A 16,070-nucleotide genomic window follows, 5' to 3' on the forward strand; every position below is an offset into this window, starting at 1 on the left:
AGCTTTTTCAATGCACTCTTCCAATCCTTGAAATATGTCACGTCCCGTTGTGGTACCCTTCAGTGGCATTAAGTCTAGCAATTCTTCAGTTATATTCAAATTGCAGTCCACACCTCTAATGAACACTGCACACTGTGCGGTATCTGATACATCTGTACTCTCATCAAGAGCAATTGAAAATACTTCAAAGTCTTTTGCCATTTGAATCAATTGTTTTTGCACATTATCAGCTAAATCCGTTATCCTGCAGGCAACTGTATTTGCAGACAAGCTTATGCCTTCAAAAACTTTCTTCCTATCAGGACATAAAATTTCACTGGCCTTCATAAGACATTCTTTTATGAATAAGCCTTCTGTAAAAGGTCGCGATGATTTAGCTATCATTTCGCTTATCACAAAACTTGCTCTTACTGAATCTTCGCTAGACTTGTTAATCCCTGAAAATAAATTTCTTTGCTTGGCAAATGCTGCTTTAAGTTGCTGAAGTTTTTCCTCTCGGATTTTTCCAGTGAATGCATCATATTTTTCACGGTGCATCGTGTCATAGTGCCGACGCACATTATACTCCTTGGGAACAGCAATCGTTTGCTGACAAATAAGGCATTGAATTTTATCTTTTACCTCTGTGAAAAAATATAAATTCTCCCATTTGTCTTGGAAAACTCTCTTTTCTTCCATGAGTGTTCTTTTTTTTGATGAAGTCATTTCCAAGCAGTTTTAATAAATATATACACTCAGTAATGCACCTCACTCAAAGGACAAAACACGCACTTAGATTTACTGCCTAAGGCTCTGGGAGGGAGTTTGGGTGGGGAGGGGGTCTGGAGTACAGGCCCTGGGCTGGAGTTTGGGTGGGGGAGGGGGTCTGGAGTGCAGGCTCTTGCTCGGTGCAGGCTCCAGGCTGCGGCAGGGGGTGGGGGTGCAGGCTTTGGGACGGAGTTTGGGGATAGGAGGGGGTGCAGGGGTGAGGGCTGTGGGGCTGAGGGTGAGGGGTTTGAGGCATTGGAGAGGCTCGGGGCATTGGAGAGTCTCAGGACTAGGGCAGAAGGGCAGGGGAAGGGCAGCCTGCCCTGGCCCTAGTGCAGGGGGGCGCTAGGACCCTGCGGCAGCAGGTGATGCCGGAAGCCGGCATAGCGGAGGAGTGGAGTCAGTGTGAGCTCCTGGGCAGGCTCCCGGGCGGTGAGGGGGCAGCAAGTGGGGGCCGGGAGACACTGGGGGGAGGCGTGTGGGGGCGGCAGGTGGGGCCAGGGGAGAGACCCGGCCCCAAACATTGGGGAGCAGCGCGCGGGGAGCTTAGGCACAGAAAATAACTCGGGGAGGGGGGCAGGGGTGAGGGGAGTTTGGCGGTGACAGGAAGTAACTGGGGGAGCTCCGCGGGCCGCAGGGAAGAGCTCCAAGGGCCGCATGCGGCCCGAGGGCTGCATGTTTGAGACCCCTGTTCTATTCTATATATGTGTATCTAATAGAATTGTAGCATTTCTAGGAAGCTTAGAGATGAAGGAAATATTGAAATATAAGAGATGAACACAGATTTAATTACTTTAAGGCAAATGAATAAAACAAGAACAAGAATCTGTTGTTCTTATTTACCACCTTAAAGAAGTTTGCTATCTATATGCATATATCTTTAGCTTTGGGAATTTTTGTCCTTAAGTGTATCTCCAAAATATATCACAAGAGATTAACCAGCACTATAATACAAATTATGCCTTCAAAGATACAAATGGGAAAATTTGCAATCTAAGCTTTTTGTCTCCTTCCTTTAAATTATATTATATTTAATAATTTAAATTATATTATACACGAGTGTGTATGGCACAGTATGTATGGCAACACCTATTTTTTCATGTTCTCTGTGTATATATATATCTTCCTACTGTATTTTCCACTGCATGCATCCAATGAAGTGGGTTTTAGCCCACGAAAGCTTATGCTCAAATAAATTTGTTAGTCTCTAAGGTGCCACAAGTACTCCTGTTCTCTTTGCTGATACAGACTAACATGGCTACCACTCTGAAATCTGTCAGTATGTGAAGTGGCATATAAATGTGTCCTTTTCTATTTGGTTGTGCCCTAAAAGATCCCTTATACTTTTGTTAGGAATTAAAGGTAAAAATATGTAACGGCAGCAAGAAAAATAGGAATGTAGAAGAAGAAAAATAAGAGTGAGGCAGTGAGTATAAAAATACTGTCAATTTTTAATTGTGTATTGGAGACTTTTACTCTAATGAATTCCCCACTTCATCTCTCCTAAAGTCAAGTGACTGACATAAATCAAATGGGTCATCTAAGATCATATACAAATGTTTTTACCACATCCAGTAGGGGGGGGGTATTTTATTTTATTTTATTTTATTTTATTAGGTGGCATCAACAGCCAGATTTGGGTGCCAATAACCTAGATGATACAAACAGTTAGAAGAAATAAAAAGTTTTGAGTTTCAGCCAGACTAGCTCCTCCTTTCATTCCCAGCCCACATACACACGCTTCTCAAGGTCACTATCAAATTCTTCTTTGCTATAACTTGGCAAGAAGATTTAAAAAGTTTTATGTCTGGAATTAGATGGGTAAATACTACTGTAGAACTCTTAAACTTTTGTAATATCAGCCGAAAGCTCTTCACTTACCACCAATCTGATGAAGTGCAGAAAAGGGAGGACAGTAGCCTTTCTGTTCTGTAGTGTTACTAATTTTCATTGGCAGGCATTTAGCACTGATACCATGTACTTCAGGAGGAGTCATTTGCTGGACAGATCCATAGAAATGGAACCAGCAAAAGGAAGTAGCAACAATGTCTTCTGTAACTAACTGAGTTTTGATTGATGTCACCAAACATCTACAAATGATTGCAGGAGGAACTGTGGGATTTGCCATGGTCATTAATATGTCTTTATTTTTATTTCCTTACTTTTTGTTATCCGTGATTCTCTATTAAACGTAGTGCCCGATTAATAACTATGTTTACATAGCTATAGGACCAAGAAAGAAAATTGCACCACTAGGGTTCTTTGTTTGTAGTGCTTGATGCAATACTATAAAACCAGTGACCAACATGCATAGAGTATCCAGTGTTATAACAAGAAAACTCATGACTTACAAGTGGGTTTATGAATCCAGATTGTCAAACAGTTTTCAGAACAATGTGTAAAATCTGGGAGATATACAATACTTTTATATTATGTGATTGGTGGTCAAGGATGGGTTAGGGTTGGGAAAAAATTGCACCAAAGTGGAAGCAGGGTGTGAACTAGCGGGAATGTGGCAGGGAAGGGAACTGGTAAGTAGGACAGGAAAGAATTTCACTTCCTTAGTCTTCCTCATTTAAGGCCTGATCATTAGAGGTTCCGAGTACCTGCAACTTTGGAGTGTGAATCATATTGTCAGCACTCTTCATGATCAGCAATATACTGAGCCCTTGGGCCCTGATTCTGCATTTCTTTGTATCCACACACTGAGTCAGTACTACTTTTGTGTGCCAAAGGAACGTAGGAGCTATCCTTCAAGGGATTCATTAAAACTTCCTAATTCTTATTCTTTCAGAGTTATTCAACACTATCCAGTCAATTTAAATAGCTTTCTGTATCTTGGGTTTTATTATAGTGAGAACTTTAATCAAATGAGTGAAGTTTAACCAAATCAGACTTACTTGTCTTTTATTAATCTAAATTAAAATCGCCTCAGCCAATGTATTCACTATTCTCTAAAGTATGTAAGTTCAAAGAGGCCACATGGCAAAGAGGTTTCCATTCAGTGAGTTTTGTAGTGTATTGTATAAAAGTAATTTCCTTTTAAAAGCTACCTACATTAACATTTAATCTCTCTATAGGTTTGAATATTGTAAGTAAGAACAGAATACAACTTAGTACCAAGTACATCAGAAATCCATTTCTCCTTCCTACTAATCTTGTCTCCTCCACAATGTGTATCATTTGTTAAAGATGTGGCAATCATCATTTTTGGTTATAATGAAGATTCATATTTTATAGCCACAGGTATTTAACATTTTTGTTACAGGCATCCAAAATTGGAAGGGTTTGGGAATTAATTTCCTTGCATACCTGTATTTTTGATAAATAGGTTCTCTAATTATGTTAACAGTCTAAAGGTTTATTTTGGTCTCATCAAGGAAATTTTTTTATGTATTTCAAAAATATACAGAGCTCCAGTTGAATTCTATTTGAATTATTTGCATATTGAACACTCAGTTCACTGAAATGATGAATAAAATATCTCATCTATTAAAACTATCCAGTGTCTTATTCTTGTCACATTATATCTGATTGACTTGTGTTACGTCACACATGGATATGGCTTTTCATGCTTTGATGCAACTATTTTGTGCAACTTGAATCAATGTGTCTTGTGAAAATCAAAAGAGACTCCTTTTTTACTTTAGCAGTATGTTTGTTTTTTCATGCTCAGATCTGAAGTAAATCAATCAGAATGTCCAATGGGTAGATGTTGATATAGAATCTCCAGGTATGTTGAGCGTGTGGCACAATGCAGCTCACATATGTCACTGGTTCTAATTAAAATGAAGTGTACACATTAGATGGCTACCACAGGTGCTGTGGTGACTGCTGAGTGAGTAGCTGTGGAATGTGTGAGAAGACCAGCTGTGCTGTCTTACATTTTCTGCAACTTTCCTCTTTACTTTCCTCACAGCTGGTCTGACTCCTTATGAAATTAGGAGCACAGTGAGATGACATCTTGTTATTAGGTTTGGGGAAAGGGAGGTGGAAAAGGCAGAAAGAACAGGAAAAAAGCCTCCCTTAAAGTGCTTCTGGGATAAATCTCTCTCTGCCTGCGTCCCGCAGCCATCCCCACATCACACACAACTGCTAGTTCCTCTGGCCTGTGTTTTGGCACACTTTGTCAGTTAGACTGGTATTCTAAACAGCATCAATATGTATTTCCTGTGTTACTCCGGGCTGTTTTCTAAGTCACTATGTGTGCCAACCCTATAAGGAAAGGTTGAAAAAATTGGGTATGTTTAGTCTTGTGAAAAGAAGACTGAGGGGCGACTTATAACAGTCTACCAGTATGTTAAGGGCTGTTATAAAGAGGATGGTGATCAATTTTTCTCCATGTCCACTGCAGTAATGAGCTTAGTCTGCAGCAAGGGAGATTTACATTAAATATTAGGAAAATCTTTCTAACTATAAGGGTAGTTAAGCTTTGAAATTCTATGGGAGGTCATGGAGTCCCCATCATTGGAAGTGTTTTAAAAACAAGTCAGGGATGGTCTAGGTTTACTTGGTCTTGTCACAGTGCAGGGGGCTGGACTCGATGACTTCTCAAGGTTCCTGCCTGCTCTATATTTCTATGAGTCAATATAGAAACATCTCAACTAGCAACAGATCCTTTATCCCATTATAGAATTGGGACTGTCCCTTTCTCAGTGGTATAAAGCATTTTGTTGTAGTTTTAGAGCACTGCAAAATGTGTGTGACTTTATATTGAGGCCACCTATTTGATAGAAAAGGTATATTAGAAGTTTTAAAAATAGAATTGATTGTTCTCTCTCTCCCACGACTTCTACAGTATGATCCATAGTACTAAGAGAAGCCAGCATTACAGAGGACAGATACAAAAATAATCCCAATAAAAAAAGCCATAAACCTTACACTATAAAATGGCTTAACAAACATGACAGTGCTTTAATATTTTCTGAAACAGGTTTTATTGGCATAGAGTTTACCTTGAATGTGGCTTTAACTTCTCTGAATTATGAAGCAGTCCCACATTCCTAGGAATAAACCTCTATACTATCAAGTATGCACATCATTTATTTATATACATACATACAGTCAAACATCAAAGATTAGATTCTGTTCTTTCAGAAAAATAACAAACTTTAACAGGATTATACTCCACAGGAGATTTATTCAGAACGTCATTTGATGTAGGTTGATAGATTTTTTTCAAGGGCAGAAGGGATCGTTATCATCTAGTCTGATCTCCTGCCATAGAACTTCCCCCACTAATTTCTGCATAAAGCTTGTAATGTTCTTTTCAACTTAAACACTTTGAGTGATAAAGAATCCATCATTGCCTGAGGTAAGTTGTTCCTGTGATTAATTATGCTTACTGTTTAAAAAATTGTGACTTATTTGTAGTCCAAATGTGTTCAGCTTCAGCTTCCAACTTACCTTCTGCAAGATTTAAGAGGTGTGTACTGAAAGAAATCCTTTTAGACCATGATCAAGTCATCTCTTAACCTTCTCTTGGATAAACTAAATAGATTGAGTTTCTTAAGTGGCTCACTAATGTGGGTTTCCAGACTTTAAATCATTTTTATAGCTCTTGTCTGAATCCTTTCCAAATTTTCAATATCCTTTTAAAAGTGTGTAGACCAGAACTAGACATAGTATTCCAATAATGGTCTCACCAATGCCATATGCAGAGGCAAAACCACCCCTGTCCTCCTACTTACTGTTCCCCTGGTTATATATCTCAGGATCACATTCACCCTCTTATCTACAGCATTATACTGAAGGTCATGCTCAGGGGTCTGTGATGGATCAGCAGCTAAGTCTTTTTCAGTGTCACTACATTGCAGGATACAGTCCCCCATCTTGTTAATGTGATTGTCACAGGGTGGCCTGGCTCTTTTAGGGAGTTGAGCTCAGCCTTGTCTGTGTCTAGTTATCTGTCCCCAGGTAATGGCCTGAGCCAGCATTTCACTTGAGCCAGAGGATCAATATCACCAGTTAGTAACCTGGCGTGAGACTTATAAGAGGGAACCTTCTTCATCAGTGAAGGGAGACCAGCTCAAGATGTAGACTCAGAGAGGACTGGGGTGGCAGTTCTCCACCCTATGCAGATGCAAAGGCCAGGCTGGAGCAGAATCCTTAAGAAAAATTGGCCAGAGGAAATACAGAGCAGCAGCACCAGGTTTTTCGGGGAAGGAATCTTTATAATTATATAAAGTATATATAATTCACTACATACACACACACACACTGATTCTGATTTAAGTTGACGTTTGAACTGTGATGCTGTTTTAATAAACCACATCCCGAGAAGGGATATTATTTGACAAACATGAGAACTTTGGTGCAGTTCCCAAGAAAGGGAATAGGAGGTTCTCGTGCCAGATCCGGAAATACCCTGCTGCAGTGACCTTTGTTCCTAGATATAGACCCTGCATTTGACTGTATTAAAATATAAACTATTCAAATAAGCCCACCTTACCAAGTGATCCAGATAGGTCTGTAAAACTGACCTGTCACCATTATTTACTTCTCCATCATTTTATGTGTCATCTGCAAGTTTTACAAGCAATTTTATATTTTCTCCTACATAAATCGATAAAAATATTTAATAGCATTAAGCCAAGAACAGATCCCTGCAGGACCTAACTAAAAGCACCCCTTAAGAGGACGAGGACTTTGAGATCAGTTAATTTTTAAATTAATTTAATATGACCTACATTGATTTTTGCATAGTGCTGATTATTTTATCAGAAGCTCATGCAGGACTAAGTCAAATGCCTTATAGCAGTCTAAGTATATTATGTCAACACAGTTGTCTTCATCAATCAAACTCACAATCTCTGAGATATATATCAAGTTTTTTTGACAAGACCTATCTTCCATGTCATTATGTGACTGGCATTAATTTTGGAACCAGCCTTTAATTCTTTACTGATTCCATCCCATGATTTTACCCTGGATCTCAATGTCAGACTAACCAACCTATAATCAACCAGGCCATCCTGTTTAACCCTTTTAAATACTAGGGGAAAGCTAATGTTGTACATGTCTTTTGGAACTTCCAACTGCCAGAAGCTGGGACTGGATGATAGGGAATGGATCACTCGATAATTGTCCTGAAGCAACTGGCAGCAACCACTGTCAGAAGACAGGATACTGGGCTACATGGACCATTAGTCTAACCCAGCAGGCCATTTTTATGTTCCCCAGTATTCCAAGATTACATGGTCTTCCATGGCTGGACATTACATCTTAGTCCTCATCTGATGTCTTCCTCTCTAGTATGAAAGCATTGCAAGGATCACTTCTTTCTAAAGCTACAATACTGAAAAAGTCTAATTTTGATAACTAATTGTGGATTTGACAGCACTAAATTATAGTGGTGCATGGCAGCTAGTTTAGTGTTATGCAGTTTCAGTTAGTTATGTCATACAGTGTTGAAGTCTTACTGCTCTGTCAACAGAAAATTTTTAAATTCTTTTTTCCCCTTCTGTCCAAACTACCAAGACTGTTGTTGAGGCCCTCATCATCTTATGCCTTGACTACTGTAATCTCCTTCTCTCCGGCCTCAATGCCTGCACATGGCCTCCCTCAAGTTCATTCAAAGTGCTGCTGCTGGAATCATTTTCCTGGTTTGTCACTCCAATCACATCATCTCTCTTTCTTTGCATCTCCCTCCCCCGCCGGGCTTCCCCATTCAAATACAAACTGTTTGTCTTTACTTTTAAAGCCCTTTATTATTTATCCCTCCCCTACTTATCAGATCTATGAGCTTATCAAGCCATCAGCCCTTGCCTTCTCTGTCAGGGATGCCAGCTCAATTGTCTGTCTTCTTCTCCCACAAGCACTTACATACTTATAAATAACCTTTTTTTAAAAGATAGTGTGTTCCAGACATTGCTGCTTTTCTAGTTCAGTATACTTTTGTTTTTAAATATTTTTATAATTGCCTTTAAATATTTTTTATTTCAACTTGATTTTAACAAATAAAAGTACATTCTCTAGTGCATGTGTTTATAATTAACATAGGGAGGAAGACTAGAACTCAGGATTAGCAAAATTCATAGGAGAAATCCTAGTTCCACTGCCGTTAATAACAAATCTCTCACTGTTTTCAGTAGGGCTAGGATTTCATCATATATGTAAGTCAATTTACATTCTAGCTGAGCTAAGCTTCTCTTTGGACAGGGATAGATTTTCTTTATCCTTTCACATCTGATCCATCTGAAACTCTTGGACCACTTCAGAGGTGCGTGCCAACATAATTAACTAACTTTGATTTTTCATAGGCCATAATCTTTATTCAGTTAGATGGTATTGCTGGGCTGACACTGGGAATGAATCACTATTTGAAATGATTGAAATAACCCAGGTCATGTACACAAACAAGGCCATGAGAAAGAACTCCTTGGTTTGGTTGCCTCCTGCAACTAAGAAGCCTGCCAGAACTCCTTATTTTTGCCAAGACAATTTCATATTTTTAGGTATTCCTCCTATCCTTTCCATTCTCTGTTATACAGGAAAGACAGTTCTTCTCATAATTCCCTAAATAAAATGTAGCCAGAGTAATTATAAGCAAGATTTTGGTTTCCAAAACTGTCATGTCTTTTTTGCTTATGAGCTTAGTTTCATCCAGAATTTGCTTTCCAATCAATACTATCCCGTTTCACCTTAAATATTTTCACAGCTGTCTTATTGCTTTATATCTACTTGATATTTGTCTTCATTTTTGACACATGCGTCCTGTTTTTCTCCTATCATTAAATTCTAAACACCACTTCTGAATTCTCCCTTGGTCTGTGTGTCAGTACAACTAGGGTTAATCACTTGACATGTCACAGATTAACAGGACAAAATGTTATTCAAAATGTACGATTAACTCAGTGGAACACCACTTCTTTGGCTCAGTTGTGTGTAGAATAAATTAATTAGATTTCTAGAAAAAGTAGCCACCAAGATGTATTTATCAATTCTAACAGTATTTCTATTTATTTCCTTCCTTCTAATGGTTTTATTGGATGATTGAAAACAAAAAGAAACTATCAAACTTCCTCTCTATTTCTGGAGATCAGAATGTGTCATTACTATCAGTTACTTTTCATTTGGCAAACCACATTGACTTCAGCAGAACTTTAGTGATGTATTAGTATCAGGGTGCTTCGGTGATGAATATTCTTATATTTACAGCTGGTGTCAGCAGCAACATGATCCAGCCAGTAAGCACCATCACCAAGGCAGCTTGCATGTCCTCCTGAACACTTTGAGTCTGATACGGAGTTACACTTAGCCACCCTGTGATAGTTCTCACCCATCCTTGGAGCATGCTCTTGCGTCAGTGTGGGATGTTGCTGCTGTCTTTGACTTCAGTGCCTCCTGTTGGCTCAGCCTCTGGCTCCCAATCTTCTGTGGCTCAGCCCTTCGGCCAAGTCACAACGTTCAAACCACTTCCAGAGTATCCCAAACAAGTCCTAATGAACCTGGATAATTCCCAGGCCCCTGGGGCTACTAAAATCTTCCCCTTCTACTGGCACAAACCCTATCTCAGCAATTCCCTCACAGGAGCATATGCTGACCCCATAACCCTGGGCTTTTCTCAGCCAGAAAGGCCTGTCTCCTCTACAGCATCTCCCTCAACTAAGCTTAGGGTGACCAGATCACCCAGGTCAAATATCGGGACGCGCGGGGGGGGGGGGAGGGGGAAAAAATGGCGGCAGAGCAAAAAAAAAAAAATCCCCCACCCCCGATTCCTCCTCCCTCCGCAAGCGCTGGAGGGAGGCCCGGGAGACTCAGGGGAGCACGGGGCCGGGGTGAGTGTGAGTCCAGCCTGGCCCCGAGCAGGCAGGACTCAGGCGCGGTATCTGGAGGGAGAGTACGGGGTGGCCTGCGGGGCCAGGCAGCGGCTGTTCTCCCCACCTGGGCAGCAAGACTCGGGAGCAGCCGTTGCTGCAGCTCCCACTGCCGCGGGGGGAGGAAGCGGCCGCTGGCCAAGCTCGGCAGCTGCGGCTCTGGCGCCCACGAACCCCCCGAGCCTGGGCCTGCTGTGGGGACCCAGCGCGCACGCTGCGCATACCCAGCCCCTGGCCACTCGCGTCTGGGCTGGCTGCCCAGCTGGTGCAATCCTGCGGGCGGCCTCGGAGTGGGGGCAGCAGGCCCCAGCCCCCCGCATCCCGCTCGGGTCCTGCAGGGGAACGAACGGGACTGGGCTGCCGATGCCTCCGCCACGGGATTGCACCAGCTGGGCAGCCAGCCCAGACGCGACTGGCCAGGGGCTGAGCGCAGTGTGCGCGCTGCCCCGCAGCAGGCCCGGGCTCGGGGGGTTCGGGCCCGGGCACCAAAGCCGCAGCCGCCGAGCGCCACGTGCTTGGCCACTTCCTCCCCCCGCAGCAGTGGGAGCTGCAGCAGCGGCTGCTCCCGAGTCCCCTGCCCAGGTGGGGAGAACAGCCGCCACCTAGCCCCACGGGCCGCCCCCCTACTCTCCCTCCAGGTACCGCGCCCGAGTCCTACCTGCTCGGGGCCAGGCCAGACTCACACTCACCCCGGCCCCACACTCCCCTGAGTCTCCTGGGCATGGCATGCTTGGAAAGAGGCGGGGATTTGGGGAGGGAGACAATGGGGCAGTGAGGGGGCGGGGATGGGGGCGAGGATTTGGGGAAGGATCCAATGGGGGAAGGAGGGGGCGGAGTCGGGGCAGGGGAGGGCGCGAGCCCTTCGGGCTCCGGAGCCTTTGCTTGTTTGTCCAGTGTCCCGACCTAACATTGGTCGGGACGTGGGACAAACAAGCAAATATCGGGACAGTCCCGATAAAATCGGGACGTCTGGTCACCCTAACTAAGCTCCTTCAGTCTATTTAGTATGGCCTAGATCTGCCTCCTCTGGCTGGGAGCCAGTGAGCTACTCACCTCTCCAGGTGCAGAGCATGACTAATTGGATGTATTCACTAGCCCTGGAGGTGATGTGGTTAAGCCCCATCAAACTCCCATATACCCCTCTGATAGAGTAAAAGGGCCTTAAAATGGATCTTAAAAATCAGATTGCTTATTCACAGCTGCTACCCAAATAGAACAGGGGAAAAACGATGCCTTCCACATTTAACTGGCCAGCAAATCATGCCGCATCCTATCAGTTGCAGTCCTGGCCACTGTAATCTATGCATTTATAACCTTCAAACTAGATTAGATTACTGCAATGCTCTGCATTCATTACAGAAACCTCAACTAGTGGGGGATGCAGCATCCTGCCTTCTGACACATTCAGGTCAATAACAGTACTGGTTTATTCATTCCAAGCACTTTGAATGCTACCCATTGAATGCTGGCTCAAGATTAAAGTCCTGGCTTTGATCTTCGATGTGCTCAATGGGCTGGTCCTTGGGACATCTCAAAGGTTACCTCTCCCTCTGTAATCACCAGACCATCCTGGGCAGCAGTGATCTTCAGGAACAATGGAAACCTTAATGGCAACGGTAACTAGAAGGCACTTAGTGACAGATACTTCTTAGTAGCTAGCCAACTTCTGTTAAACTCCTTTCCACCAGTGCCTTCCACAAGAATGACCACAAACCTGACTGTTTTCAAGACAAAATGCAAGACTCTACTCTTTGCCATAGATTTTCCATCCTAATATTAAAAACATGATAATTATATTACTAAATATTAAAAACCATTTTTTCCCCTTTTTCTTTGAATGAAGGAAATGAGAGTGAGTACTACTAGGTCTGTTTGTACGCCACTTGTCTGGATTTATGTAATTTTGAAAAGTGCTTAGATGCATCAGTGAAGAGTGCAATATAATTATCTAGGTAGAAAGATGAAAGAAAGTCATACTCTCTTGTCTGGGGGGGGAGGGAAGGAAGTTAAATGTAAAATAGCATGGTGAAAAATATCCTGTAAACTCAAACACAGCTGTGGAGGTTCAGGAAGCATGATGTTGGTGGGTCTCCGTAGACTTGTAAAAAACCAAAGATGTTTAAAAATCTGGAATTCTCTGCTGCAAAGTGGACATGATCGTCATCTAAGGCCTGGTCCACACTAAAAAGGGGGTTCGAATTAGGGTACGCAAATTCAGCTACGGGAATAGCGTAGCTGAATTCGAAGTACCCTAATTCGAACTACTCACCCGTCCAGACGCGGCGGGGTCGAACTCCGCGGCTCCCTCGTCGACTCCACCACCGCCGTTTGCAGTGGTGGAGTACCGGAGTCGACCGCAGCGCTTCCGGAGTTCGAACTATCGCGTCTAGATCAGACGCGATAGTTCGAACTCCGAGAAGTCGAACTCACCGCGTCGACCCGGACGGTGAGTATGGACCTGCCCTAATTTAGCAACAGAAAAGAAAGTATTGCACAAATTGTAGTCTGAGGAAATATGGGTTCAGTATATCACTTATTCAAGCAAAATGGAGAATAGATATAAGTGTAAAGGGAACGAGGAGTACTTGGTGGCACCTTAGAGATTAACAAATTTATTTGAGCATAAGCTTTCGTGGGCTAAAACCCACTTCATCAGATGCATGCAGTGGAAAATACAGTAGGAAGATATATATATACACAGAGAACATGAAAAAATGGGTGTTGCCATACCAACTGTAATGAAAGTAATTAATTAAGGTGAGCTATTAGGTGAGCTATTATCAGCAGGAGAAAAAAAACTTTATTAGTGATAATCAGGATGGCCCATTTCCAGCAGTTGGCAAGGTGTGAGTAACAGTAGGGAAAAAAATTAGCATGGGGAAACAGTTTTTACTTTGTGTAATCACCCATCCACTCCCAGTCTTTATTCAAGCCTAATTTAATGGTGTCTAGTTTGCAAATTAATTCCAATTCTGCAGTTTCTCGTTGGAGTCTGTTTTTGAAGTTTTTTGGTTGGAGTATTGTGACTTTGAGATCTGTAATTGAGTGACCAGGGAGGTTGAAGTGTTCTCCAACTGGTTTCTGAATGTTATAATTCTTGATGTCTGATTTGTGTCCATTTATTCTTTTGTGTAGACTGTCTGGTTTTAAACAATGTACATGGCAGAGGGGCATTGCTGGCACATGATGGCATATATGACATTGGTAGATGTGCAGGTTTCTGGTATAGGATGGCGTTTATGTGACCATCACTTATTAGCACTGTAGTGTCCAGGAAGTGGATCACTTGTGTGGACTGGTCCAGGCTGAGGTTGATGGTGGGATGGAAATTGTTAAAATCACGGTGGAATTCCTCAAGGGCTTCTTTTCCATGGGCCCAGATGATGAAGATGTCATCAATGTAGCACAAGTAGAGTAGGAGCATTAGGGGACGAGAGCTGAGGGAGCGTTGTTCTAAGTCAGCCATAAAGATGTTGGTATACTGTGGGGCCATGCGGGTACCCATAGCAGTGCCGCTGACTTGAAGGTATACATTGTACCCAAATGTGAAATAGTTGTGGGTGAAAGTATAAAGGGGTTTTTTTTAGATGGGAAAGAAATTGAAAGAGGCATGAGCCTAACATTGGATCTTAACATCTTATATTTTTTGCAAAAAGCGACGGAGTCCTGTGGCACCTTATAGACTAACAGATGTATTGTAGCATAAGCTTTCGTGGGTGAATACCCACTTCGTCAGATGAATCTTCTGTATGTACTTAAACTGGGAGTTCTCCCAGGAGCCTAAGGGAGTTAGGCACTCTAATCAAATTAATATTTAAGGGAATTTGGTTACCTAACTCCCCTAGATGCCTTTGAAAACCCCAACCTTATTTGTTGGTTCATTTGTATATTTGGCATATCCAAAAGTGACTACTGACCATGAGTCCCTCCCATTTTTGTGTGTGTGCCCAACTTCAGACATCTAAAAGGAACCTAATTTTCATAGTACAAGTGCTCAGCATTTTTGAAAATCAGGCCCCTTTAAGGTGTCTTAAATTCACCCACATATCAGTGTAACCCCTCAGAATTCAAATTCAGACCATTACATTCAGACAAAAACTAACAGAATAATTACACTAAACTTCAGCTATTTTACAAGTTATCTAGAGCTAGGGTGACCAGATGTCCTGATTTTATAGGGACAGTCCCGATTTTTGGGTCTTTTTCTTATATAGGCTCCTATTACCCCCCACCCCCATCCCGATTTTTCACATTTTCTGTCTGGTCACCCTATCTAGAGCTGGTGAAATACTAATATGAGAAAGGAAAAGCAGCGAAGACTCCTTTTTTGTTAAGGCACAGTTGTTGGAGCTAGAAACCCTGAGTTCTGTTTCTGGCTTTGCTACAGCCTTGGACAGATCACTTAAACCTTACTCTACTCCTGTGGCAAATGAGGATAATACCAGCCCACCTTACGTGAGGCTTAATTTAATGTTTGTAAAGCACTTGGAGAGCTGCAGATGGAAGGCATCAGAAAAGTGCCAAGTGTCATTTTATGCAGATGTTCAAATTATCCATTGGCATTTTTTGTACACTCCTTTTCTTACCCTGTGGCATGTTGGGCACATGATTTAATTAATGTATTCTAGGTGTGTAGGTATTTAAGGGAAGCCTTGATCGCTCATTAGCAAAGTAAGCTCTGCCATCTACTGCTCAGTATGGCAGGAGATGAGATTGTAGGAAGGCCACACCTGGAATAATGAGCTCTGCATTGCATGATAAAATATCAGTATATTATGATTTCCAGTATTCTTTGTAACCCAGATGTATTGTTTAGTTGATTGACTGTTGTCGGATGGTGGTGATGATAAGGTGTGGAACTGTAACCTACTATGAAGCAATACTCTCCACCATCTCTCCCATGCTGGAGATAGGGAAATACCAAACTTGGCTCACAGTACATACTCTATTTGATATTCTTCTTCTTAGAAAAATAAAGCAGGTCATGCTACTAGTGTTTATTCTAAGGGATCATTGTTCTAATTTAACAAAGAGATGGAAATTCAGGCTGGATTTTTAAAGGCTCTAATGGCTGTTAGGCAGGTGCCATTTCAGCTTCTTAAAATCTGTTAGACAAAATGAAAACAAAATCATTGGCTGAAGCAACACAGTGATATTACAGATTTGCTACTGCTTGTGTTTTCACGGGCAATGTTGGTCCAAAAGCATTTAGCACCCATTTCCTCATTGTAGCTCCCCATCCACCAGTTTGTTGAAGCATTCCTTGCTTCTTACCCCTCAGATAACATTTCTCTTACAACATTTACAAATAGAATATATTCTGATTAAATTTAATGTCACAATATTTACAGTGAATTTCACAGAAAATTGTAATACTAGTACATATTACAAAAATTCATTTAAATAATGGATCTAATAATGTACAATTACTCTATTAAATCTGAAGTTAAGGTTTTGGTACAACTTTATCTAAAAGGAAAGCGTGACATTCCACTTTGTTCTGAA

This window comes from Mauremys mutica, chromosome 7 (assembly GCF_020497125.1).
Source record: "Mauremys mutica isolate MM-2020 ecotype Southern chromosome 7, ASM2049712v1, whole genome shotgun sequence".
Lineage (NCBI taxonomy): Eukaryota > Metazoa > Chordata > Testudines > Geoemydidae > Mauremys > Mauremys mutica.